The following is a 13161-nucleotide window of genomic DNA, read 5'->3' as shown; positions in this document are numbered from 1 at the left end:
TAATTGCATGTAATATATGATACACTGGGAAAGTTGGATGATGGGTACATGGAGACTGTCTAGTTTTACAACTTCTCATGAGTCTATACTTTTTTTCAAAATAAAAACTTTTTTTATGTTTAGTTTTTAAGAGGAAACACTAAGATCAGATGAGTCTAGCTCCGGAGAGAATTTAAATAAGGAGAGTTCTGAGAATAAATTCCTAGGAAGTCAATATACATGGCTAGCAAAAATGTAACAAAGGAACATCTAAGGATAGTATGAGTATGAAAGTCAAAGGAAATAGGTTTTCACACACACACACACACACACACACACACGTGGTGATCAATAGCATCCACTGCTAAAGAGGAAGGAATGGGGTAGCCCGGTGTTGAAAATGACTGCTGAACTATAAGTACAGGGACAAGAGGAAATGGAAGCAGCAAGTGAACTCTTCCAAGAAAATTAAGAGACAGGAGAAAGAAAAAGCCACACAACAGACTAAGAAGAGATAAAGCAAAGAGATTCAACTTGTCATAGGACAACAGAATACATTTTTAAGTATTACTTAAAAATGAGGAGTCCTGTGAGGAGGCGAAGTGTTTGCACCTTCAAGAAAAAGAGAAAATAAATGACAGGGAGATGCTAAAAAAAGGAGATGGGATCAACTGCTCATATAGAAACATCAGCCTTCTAGAATATAACTAAATGTGACCAAATCAGAGAGACAAATATTTTAAATTTGAGAAGCGTCATAATATGAATGACTGCTATTAGGTTTTATGAATTATAACATATTTTACAAAATAATACAAGCCTAGGTATAATGAATCAAAACTGAAACTGACCATCGCAATGCTGCTGCGCCGGAAGGCGTACAGGCAGTTCCCCATGGTTCATAATGACACAGGCTTTACTGACTTATAATCCTAAAACTAAATGCTATGGATAATTTTACTTTCTTATACATGCTTTGTTGGTCTAAAATTTTTAAAAACATATGTATATAAGAATTTTAGAGCAAAACTCAGTTTATATGTGTCACATTAAAAATAAATATGTAATAGCTTATGTACTAAGTTCTTTTAAAGCTAAGAATCAGTCTTTTCTAAAGGAGATATTTAACACTAAGACTTGCTCAATAATTAACTGATGATAAACCACCCTTACATGTGATGCCAAGCTTATCAATATTAGCCTTATTTGAAATACATTGGTCACATACATTTCTGACATGCGTTATAGACCAATGCCTGGTGATGAAACAAAATAGTCTCCAGGGAATGGAGGCCTTTACTTGAAGAGTTTGAAAGTCATCAAAGTTCTTGAAAATAGCTAACAATATTCTATTGACAAGAGGAAAGAAAAACTTTAATAACAGAGAGTAAGGCTTTCTTATTTTTATTAATGTGGATCATAGTTTTGAACCATATTTTCTGCATGAGTGCATATACATAGCACCAAATATTATCAGGATCAAATATGATAGGGTAGCAAATATACAAGCATGAAAATTCATATGAAAATCCTAGGAGAATACTCACTATCCTGCCAAACACAGTTATCTTGGAAAATAGAGAAACTAAAGGAGGGGTCTTAGAAGAAATTTCATTTTTATTCCATATATTCCTGTATCATTTTAGCTTTTTTCTCTAATAAATATATTTGTGTTTATTTTATAATTAAATAGGTATATGTTTAAAAATTAAAGAAAATATTTGATATATACTTACGTCCTACCTCAGCATATAATTATGAATATACGTGATGTAGGGAATGCTCAAGGCAAGTTAGCTGTTATTATACTACTTTGCCAAGATAATGATAATGATTCTCTGAAGGCATATGGCAGATAAAGATTAAAAGTTGCAAATGGACACTCTTCCCATTGAGAGATAGTGTATATTTCCCCTGTTATTGAATCTGGCCTAGCCCATAGCTACCTTGGTCAATAAAATATGGAAATTTTAAAAATATGTATGTGATAAAAGTGATATCCTACTGGTTCTGAGGCCAAACTTTAAGGGAACTGGCAGCCTCTTTTGCGGTCTCATGGAGCCCTGAGTCACTCAGTAAGGACAGATGTCCTTAAGCTACTGAACTGGGAGAAGCCTAGGCTATCTGGAGAAGTACTAGATGAGACACTGTGTGGTGAGAAAAGAGTTTCTATGACTATGGAGAGGCAGCACAAGGAAGTACCTTGGTGATGAAGGAAGAGTTCTGTATCATGATTCTCATAGTAGTCATATGAATCCATATATGATAAATATCATAGAACTATATACAAAGACATGTAAAAAATGAACACATGTGAAAAGCAGTAAAATTCTAGTAAAAGCTATAATTAATTGTACTGAGCAACACAATTTAAGGGAGAGTGAAAAAGCTGGCTTAAAACTCAACATTCAAAAAACGAAGATTGTGGCATCTGGTCCCATCACTTCATGGCAAATAGATGGGGAAACAGTGGAAACAGTGACAGACTTTATTTTCTGGGGCTCCAAAATCACTGCAGATGGTGACTGCAGCTATGAAATTAAAAGACGCCTGTTCCTTAGAAGAAAAGCTATGACAAACCTAGACAGCATATTAAAAAGTGGAGGTATTACTTTGCTGACAAAGGTCCATATAGTCAAGGCTATGGTTTTTCCAGTAGTCATGTATGGATGTGAGAGTTGGACCACAAAGAAGGCTGAGCAACAAAGAATTGATGCTTTTGAACTGTGGTTTTGGAAAGACTCTTGAGAGTCCCTTGGACAGCAAGGAGATCAAACCAGTCCAACCTAAAGGAAATCAGTCCTGAATATTCATTGGAAGGACTATGCTGAAGCTGAAACTCCAATACTTCGGCCACCTGATGCAAAGAACTGCCTCATTTGAAAAGACCCTGATGCTGGGAAAGAGTGAAGGCAGGAGGAGAAGGGGAGAACAGAGTACAAGATGGTTGGATGGCATCACTGACTCAATGGACATGAGTTTGAACAAGCTTCAGGAGATGGTGATGGACAGGGAAGCCTGGCGTGCTGCAGTCCATGAGGTTGCAAAGAGTCAGACATGACTGAGCGACTTAACAACAACAATAATTGCACAGAGAAATTACCTGCCATCACCAAAACATCAGGTATGTGACTGAGGAAGTCATTTTGAAAATGGATCCTCTGGAAATGACACCTGATAAATCAGAGACAAACTCCCCAACCAAACATTATCAGACCCAAAAAATTGTGAGTAAAAATTAAAATGGTGTTTTTAAACCTCTGAGATTTGAGGTAGTTTGTTATACAGCTATCGACTAAAAAGGTAGAGTTAAAGAGTCTTTTCTTTTTTGTCTTATATTCTTAAATTTTTCTATAGTAATCATGTACTTCTTTGATATACAAATAAGTTATAATCTGGAGATATTATTTTGGTCCACGTGAAAAGTCTGAGAGAAGATGAAGCAGTTTCCAGTAGAAAAGCACTCCACAAAAACAATTAATAAAGCTGGCTTTATCTATAGATCTATATCTATAGATCTGTTAAAAGATCCTTCAGACAGTCAGTTAAGAAATATGAATCAGAGGGCTAAAGTTTTGTGCAAGAGGAAAACTATAGATGTTGAGCTTTGGGTCAGCCATACTAATCAGACAGAGTAGACTTTAGCAAGAAGAATAACTACAGAAACAAATATTTCATCATGATAAAGTGGCAAGCACAACAGTAAGATATAACAATTCTAAATCAATATGTTCACAAAACACTGTAAAAATATATAAAGAAAAAACTGACAGAATATGAGGAGCAATAGATACATTCACACTTGAATAGACATTAACTTACTTCTTGTAATAGCTGATAGAATAGGCAAACAAAAAATAATTCATAAAGATATGTGAATTAACATCAACCACAATTAACAAAATTGACCAATTCAAGATTCATGTTGAATAGCACCTAGCAATGACACTTACACTGTGTTCAGAATTACTTTCATATGAATTTTTCTTTCAGTGTTTTAGGCTCCTTTAAAAGACACTACACATAAGAAGATATTCCAATGGCTAATAAACATAAGAAAAAAGTTCAGCACATTAGTTATTTGGGAACTGCAAATTAAAACTTTAATGCTGTATCTCTACATACATACCAAAATGACTAAAGTGGAAAAGACAGCCAATGTCAAGTGTTGGTAAGGAAGTGTGTGGAACAACTGGAACTAACACAATTTGGAAAACTGTTTGGCAGTATCCCCTGAAATGGAACACGTGAATACAGTGTGTGTGCATGCTCAGTGGCTCAGTCCTATCCAGCTCTTTGCAACCCCATGCACTGTAGCCTGCCAGGCTCCTCTGCCCATGGAATTTTCCAGGCAACAACACTGAGGTGGGTTGCTACCTCCTACTCCGGGGATCTTCCCAACCCAGGGATCAAACCCATGTCTTTTGTAACTCCTGCATTGGCAGGTAGATTCTTTACCAGTTACCCATCAATTCTTCCCCCCAGGTATCTATGCTTCACTCCAAGCCCCAGTATTCAGTTACCAAAAAAAAAAAAAAAAAGCATGCAAATACTCACTACAAAAGACATGCATAACTTTCATAAAAGCACTATTTTTAATAGCCAAAAACTGAGAAAATTTCTTAATATTCATCATAATTTAATAGAGTAATAATTGTTAATATAGTCAGATAATGAAATGCTACACAGCAATAAGGATGAGCAAACCAGAGCTACACATAGACATAGACAAATCTCACAAACATAATGTTGATCAAAAAAGATCAAACAACAAAGAGTAAATACTGTATAGTTTCTCTTTTATAATAGTGTAGACATAGACCTGCACCACCCAGATATCCCAGTGGAGATTATGCTGTCCTAATTGCTGGCTGTGTAGTGAGAAGACAGTTTTCAGCTGTCAGACCCTTCAGGAAGCACCTCAGTTGCAGAGAACTGCCTTACCCACATTCAATAACTGATGGAGGCAAAGATATAAGTAAATGCCTGGCAATTTGGACCCAATGTTGGGTAATGCTGGACAGCTATGTTAGGTTCAGAGCTCACGGAGGAGGAGCCTGAGGCTGGCAAGTCTACACCCCAGCTCTATTTCTCTCTCTGCAGCATATGATGTCAGAACAGGTCAAGCTGACCTATGGTATTAGAAATCAGGATAGTGACTATCCTTGGGTTGCGGATGGAGGGGACTCTGCCTGCAGGGAGGCAGGTTTCTGTGATGCTGGTGACATTCTGTTTCTGAGATCTCTTTAACTTTGAAGTTTCATCAAGTGATACAATTATAATTTGGGCATTTATCTATATGTATGTTACACTTTGATTGAAGGTAAAAATAAATATATGTATAAAAGGTAAAATGTACAAATACACTGAAATATGAACACTTTATAGGTATTATGCTTCAATAAAATGTTCACCTAAAAATTTTGACTTTAAAATAGATGAATGAGGTGATTAATTTTCTCAAATTAAATAAAAATATTGATTTGAGTTTTTAAAAAGATATGAGATTAGTCATTATCTCATTCACTGACTACTCTGGGATTTTGCACACGTCTCTTAAATTCCCCAAGCCCACAGTTTCTCAACTATAATGAACTAAAAATTTGTCCCTATTTGCAAGTCATATTTATATATTTATATATATATATATATATATATTTATATATATATATACACACTCATTTTTCAATCCCACATCTGTTATGAGTAACAGATAATTGGGTTTTTTTATACCAATTTTCTGATGCAAAACAGCTCCTGTAAAGGTCAGGCCATGTGCTAGAAACTACAAAGTCAATGAGTTGCAGAGAAAGCTCTAGAATCCAAGGTTCCTGAATTGTGTCTTCAACATCAAAGCAAAACAGTTTAAGAGAGGTATGCTAATGGAAACAACAATCTAGAAAGATTAAGCACAGAGAAAAAAAATGAGAGAAAAATCATTAGACATTAGGAGAAAGCCTGATTCAAAGTGTCAGAGTGATAGTGAAGAGAGAATTCAGACTTTATAGTGTGGAAAAAAAAAAAAACTAAAATTACTCAAAATAAATAACCCAGTGGAAAAAAACAAAAGACAATGATTAAGAGAGGAAGAGGCAAAGAATATCTCCTAGTTTGTAGGAGCTATAGTACTTATGATAGAAATCTTGTGATTCAATGTTCTATCTTCATTCTTATAACTGAGATTCTAAGACATAATCCTATCATAAGCAAAGAAGAGTTTCTTAGTGAATTGTCATTCTATTGGTCTGAAAATTCAGTATTTTCTCTGAAGATCTGACTCTATACTCTGTTCTTCTGGATAAAACTTATTAAATTCTATTTAAACTTCACTAACAGAATCATACAAACTTTAAAAACAAAAAAGGAAAACAATAAGGTCTTCCCCTTCTTTAAAAACAAGGCTCAATGTAAATTTAAGAAAGTATAAATTACACAGCAACTTCCATCCAGCCTTCATCCTGTACTAAACTCTGACTTCCTCACTTTGATTTATGGCACACGTGTTTCTCTCAGGTATCTTTAAGGGACAGTTAGTTGGTCCAAATTCAACTTAGTCACACTGCTTGCCAAATAAAAACACTTTAGTGCGTCCTTTGGAGAAGGCAATGGCAACCCACTCCAATACTCTTGCCTGGAAAATCCCATGGACGGAGGAGCCTGGTAGGCAGCAGTCCATGGAGGTGCAAAGAGTCGGACACGACTGAGCAACTTCACTTTCACTTTTCACTTTCATGCATTGGAGAAGGAAATGGCGACCCACTCCAGTGTTCTTGCCTGGAGAATCCCAGGGACGGGGGAGCCTGGTGGGCTGCCGTCTATGGGCTCGCAGAGTTGGACACAACTGAGGTGACTTAGCAGCAGCAGCAGCAGCAGCAGCAGCAGTGTGTCCTTTAATGTTTTGATGCCTATCTTCTTTTGAATACCTTATGAAGTTTACAATTCCTCAAGTACTGGAAAAATGCCCAATCTTTGCCGCACTGTCCAGTTACCCTTCAACCCTAAAAAATCCCTGGTTTGCCAATTAAATCAGTTAATTTGTAGGCCAATTAAGTTAGATCAATCTGTTAATTTTCTTGAAGTAATTAAATTGGTTGTTTGGTATCATATAGGACCAGCATAAAACAAAATAAATCTTATGCCCATAAGTCAGAAATAGCTGAACAAATGAATCTTTAGAATGCATCTTCTTATGAAACAACAAGATGCTATGAAGAACAACCAGTTCACAGATATGCACCAGTTCACAGGTGTGCATGTGTGCTAAATCGCTTCAGTCATGTCCAACTCTTTGCAACCCCATGGACTGTACCCCGTCAGGCTCCTCTGTCCATGGGATTCTCTAGGCAAGAATATGGGAGAGGGTTGCCATGCCCTCCTCCAGGGGATCTTCCCCAACCAGGGATTGAACCCACATCTCCTGTAGTTCCTGCATTGCAGGCAGATTCTTTACCACTGATCCATTGCTGAAGCTTAATTCATAGGCACTTTATCCTTTTGCCTCAATTTCTTGCTGCCTCCCACCACCCTGTTTGGATGATATGAAATACTTATAAGAGTAATTCTAAAAGATATAAACAGCAGTTCCCCAAGAAACTATTAAATCAGAGTGACACATTTTCTTTTACATATATTCCACAAAATGCTAATTAAATTTCCTGTAAAGTGAACTAAGAAACTTGTCAATCACAAAGCCACATTCATTCATCAACATTTTTAGGGATTTATAGAACCAATAGTGCTCAGACTCAGAAGGCCCTAACGATTATTAGGAAAGATACTTTAGAATTCTCTTTGCATTAGATTTTAATGTTATGGCCCCCAAAACTGTCTAGTTGTACACCTGAACTAAATTAAACATTAGTGAATTTTTTCCATCTAAAATGTGTTTCTATTTCAAATAATTAGTCCGTTTAGACAAAAAAGTTGCTCAGTCGTGTCTGACTCTTTGTGACCCCGTGGATTACACAGTCCATGGAATTCTCCAGGCCAGAATACTGGAGTGGGATAGAATCCTCCCACAATGTGGGAGACCTGGATTTGATCCCTGGGTTGGGAAGATACCCTGGAGAAGGGAAAGGCTACCCACTCCAGTATTCTGGCCTGAAGAATTCCATGGACTATGGGGTCACAAAGAGTTGAACATGACTGAGTGACTTTCACTTCATTTCACTTCACTTTGCTTAGATGAAAAAAGGAAGCAGAAAACAATAGCAAGTTTCTTTGAACAAGATCCATATTGATATTTCAATTATAACATCACTTTAAGTGACAATTTTTTACATTTTTTCATTTCATGGTCAAATCAAATAAACATAAGAATTTCACTTACACATCAGTGCACAATGCAACTAATCATGAAACTAGAAGATAAAAAGGAACACATTTTTGACCAAAACCATTATACTAAGGCACTGATTAATTAAATCCTTGACAGAATCTTTCTCTTCCCCTCATTCCCAGCCTAAACCCTTCCACAGACTGGCTCTAGAAAACAAGTGGATAAAAAAGCCTTTTTGATCAGAATGTCAGATAACTTATGCTCACAGCGATTGGTCATAATATATTGCCTCGAATGTGAAGGGAGGCACATGCCAGAGATGAAGCAAACAGTGTATTTCATAAAGTAGCAAAGGCATAAATTTAGACTTGAAGTAATAGGGACAATAAAAAGTCATCATCCGGGTCTGCAATGTAAGTGTTATAGTGCTTATGAAATGTGCTGTAATACCCAGCAGCATAGTGACAGATGAAACAATGTAGAGTGCCTGCATGGAGCCACAGGATCCTAGCACACCACACTCCTAACTAACATCAGGTGGATGGTGTGCTCCTAAAACGCCCACTAAATTCATTTCATAGGATGTGGGACACAATTCCTGGTGAAAGTGGTCTAAGAAGCAGGGTGTCGTGCTGCGTACACATTTGCAAAACTGTTAACGGAACTGTTCGTCATCTAGGATAAATGTTTGCTTGTTCTGTGTGAAGCCCAGACCTTTGTCCAATTGGGGACATGTTTTTCTCAGATATTTCAACTCATCACTCCAAACTGGCCCAGGTGCAGAAAGCTGGCGTGGCCACATTTTGGTTATTCCAGGGCGATGACGGGATTTGGAGGATTGTCTTGCAGGGCTGCTGAAAGGTGAGAAGTGTGGGTTGCTCACATCTGACAGACTAGTGGCTGTGCAGTTTCATTCCCGTAGAGAGTTACAGAAAATGAGAACCTGAGAGATAAGTTCTGTACACTCACTTGCTGCTTATGGTGTTGCCAAGTACCCAGATATTACACATACTCTTTAGAGATGCTTTTCAGAGAAAACAAAGCAAAAAAAAAAAAAAAAAAGACTAAATACGTATGTGGAGAGAGAGAAACATTAAAATTACTCTTGCTATTGCTTTATAATTAGAATCCTGAACTATGCCTAGCTTACTTCCTGACCCACTAAGTTTCCATCCATTTCTTAAATTATTATTCAAAACAGTACTCATTTTCCTCTGATCTGTTCTTATGAGCAAAAAAGTCCTAAAATAGTGTTGTGGTTTCAGGGACATAGGGGAAGTGCTTAAGCACACCCCCTCCAAAATTCCTCCAGCCAGCTGACTAATTCCTGCAATGCCACAATCAGTAATTAACTGCTTTGTCAAATGTTTATTTACTGCTGCTGCTAAGTCACGTCAGTTGTGTCTGACTCTGTGCGACCCCATAGATGGCAGCCTACCAGGCTCCTCTGTCCCTGGGATTCTCCAGGCAAGAATGCTGGAGTGGGTTGCCATTTCCTTCTCCAGTTTATTTGCTGATGGCATGTAAATTTTAAAATAAATACCAGTTTAGCCTTACCAGTCATTTTCAACCATATAAACAGGTTGATAAAATCCTATCCTTGAGAGCAGGTGAGAAGGAGGACACATGAAGCCTACATATAACACACTGCACAGAGGATGCTAGCTTGGGGGAGGAGAGAAAACACCCAAGTAGGGAGTAATTATAAAGAGAGAAGTAAGGTAGAGAAATGTGCATCTCATGGAACCTCTATGATCCCGAATTCCTTTCTGCAGACCCCATAGCTTATTCTTTGGTTGAACGCTATGCATTGTGAATGTCTCTGAAGATTCTAGCAGGTTTCACAAGGAACTAAAAGAATGAACTTCAGGAATGGGTTTGCTGAATTCCCTCCTTCTCAGTGAGGCCAAACCAAAGCTACAGTTCAACAGGAGGAATGAAACAAATAAATAATTATATAAACACATATATATAAATTGGCCTTTTGAATATGGTAGATTATATGTCTATTACCCCCTTATGACACTAATAAATTGTGATGATGTGGGTGAAACCTAAATGTCTACAAGTCTTCCTCCAAAATCCTCAAGATGGAAAGGTCAAAACATAGTATAGTACATCTATCAGATATGTAGGACTTGGATGGCTATTTATTATCAAACAGTGTAATTTCTACCATGAAGTTTGATTTTTTTAGCTCTTTTTGTATAAGAACCAAGAATAAAGTAATTGTAGATTTTACCATAAATGTTTCTCTTATCAGTTGTGGACTGGGATGATCAAGAACTGCTTCTACAACATTTCTCTGTAGCATAAGCAGTTCTAAGTTTAAGATATATGTGTCAAGGGGAGGAAGTGGTGTAAGTGGATGATATTTACACTTTATTCAAAGTTTCTTAGCCAAGCACTCGCCAAAGCCGGAGTGAATAAGGCTGGGAAGACGGCTTTTCTTCCACTGCTCTTCCCTGATCAGTATCTCAGGCAGAGCAGCACTACTCCTAAGTTAAGATTCCATTATCATTCAAGTGCAAGTGAGGAGGCTTGAAAAGAAATGATGGACAGCATCAGCTTGCTACCTTCTTTCTCCACACTAATTGCCTTCAGGATCCTGCCTCTTACATGTAATTTCCTTCTTCCCTGCTATGCATAGACATCATTATCTTTCAAGTTCCTGTCCCTGGTCGCAAGAACTTATCAAGAGAGTTGCCCAGTCTCCTTCTAGTCAAGCCTTTTGTTTAGAATAACTATTCTCATTTCACCTGACTAATGATGGAGTTATTGTTTTCACATATCCTACACATCTCCAGCCCTAGACCCTCAATTTATTTCTTGATGTTGCTTCTTTAGATAATGTACACCCACTTCAAACTGAAGCTGCGCTCTTAATATTCTCCTTAAAATTGGCTCCTGTCCAGTCTTCCCATTCCCACAGCCAAGGAGAATCAAAATTCTGAGGCATCAATGACTCCAGTAACTACTTTTCCTCCAAAATAAGGAGCCATGAGCAAGACCTTCCAGTTCTTTATTTGGAAAACAACTCTTTTCTCTTCCAACTTATTTCTGAAACTCACAGCCTTCTCCAGCCATACCTGATCTACTGGAGCACTCTTACAAGAGAGAACACCCCACCCCATCTTCACCAAGTCCAACAACACATCAGAGTCAATGAATCTTACTGAAATAACTTTCCATCTTACCCTTGCTCTGTTTAGAACACTATAGTGTTGCCAAGAATTAGAAATTATGTATGTACTTTTTAATCTGCTTTCAGAGTCTCAGTAACACAGACCCTATATGCTTTTCCATTTTTATTTTTCAATCCTCTGCTCTGACATGTCTAAAGATACACTGGTCCCAGTACATCATTTAAACTTATCAGCATCTCCCCAACCCCCTTCATTTTCATTCTGCTCATCTGCTTCAAATCTGACTTCACTCACTCATTAAAGTTCAAGTTTCACTTATCCATGAAGCTACTGCTTACACTCATACCACTTGGATCATGTTTCTATGTGTTCTGGATACAGAGATACAGAACATACACGGATCATTGGTACAGTGTTGGTGAATGGCCACTCTAGTCACCCGCCAGCCTCCTGAATCTCAAGAATAGCCTCTCCTATTGGCCTCAGGACAGAGGCACAGGAAAGCCCAAGTGTTAAACCAATACATGGCCACTGTGGAAAAAAAAATGTAGAAAATTATGGTGGATCATCGTGTAAACTCTATCTGCTAAAAATCAAAATGAGGCCTTGGGACTTCCCTGGTGGTCCAGTAGCTGAGACTCCGTGCTCCCAGTGCAGAGAGCACAGGTCTGATCCCTGCTCAGGAGCTAGATCCCACATGCCACAACTAAAAGATCCTGCATGCTACAGCAAAGACGTGCAATTAAGGTCACAAATCCTGAGTGCCGCAACCTAGACCCCGCACCGTCAAAAAAAATAAATAAAGATAAATATGAAAAACAAAAGATGAGGCCTCTTTTATGGGGAGAGATGAGCACAAGCCCTAGAATATGGTATACAGCTATTGACCTAGAACCAGAAGAGAAAATACATAGAGGAACAATGGTACGTGATTATAATCTTGTATCAAGACTGATCAATTCTCTGACTCTATGCCATAATTTAATTTTCAAAAAATTCAGTCATCTCATTTCTTATAAGGTATTATATTGTTCCACTATAGTAATGGCATTACATTGCTTGGACTTGGAAAGGAGGCAGCAAGTACTCTATATACCTTGTATTAACACTTATGTTCTAAATTCAGGAAACAATTATTAGCCAGAGTCTTTAAAAAAAAAGATAGAAAACAGATGGAAGGATATTTGGAGAAGGATGTGAAAGGGTTTGGAGTGTGAGAAAATTGATTGTTAGGTATTGATCACTCACCACAACATCCTCACTAAAGAATATGCTCCCAATGAACAGGCAGATATAAGCTGGCCTCTATCAGTTCAGTTCAGTTCAGTCATTCAGTCATGTCTGACTCTTTGTGACCCCATGGACTGCAGCATGCCAGGCCTCCCTGTCCAACACCAACACCTGAGGTTTACTCAAACTCATGTCCATTGTCGGTGATGCCATCCAACCATCTCCTCCTCTGTCTACCCCTTCTCCTCCCACCTACAATCTTTCCCAGCATCACAGTCTTTTCAAATGAATTAGATCTTCACATCAGATAGCCAAAGTATTGGAGTTTCAGCTTCAGCATCAGTTCTTACAATGAATATTCAGGACTGATTTGCTTTAGGATGAACTGGTTGGATCTCCTTTCAGTCCAAGGGACTCTCAAGAGTCTTCTCCAACACCACAGTTCAAATGCATAACATATTTTGCATATACGTTAAATAAGCAGAGTGACAGTATACAGCCTTGATGTACTCCTTTCCCTGTTTGGAA

The sequence above is a fragment of the Budorcas taxicolor genome, chromosome 7 (assembly GCF_023091745.1).
Source record: "Budorcas taxicolor isolate Tak-1 chromosome 7, Takin1.1, whole genome shotgun sequence".
Lineage (NCBI taxonomy): Eukaryota > Metazoa > Chordata > Mammalia > Artiodactyla > Bovidae > Budorcas > Budorcas taxicolor.
The sequence above is the reverse complement of the archived record's forward strand: the minus strand, read 5'-3'. Positions refer to the sequence as shown.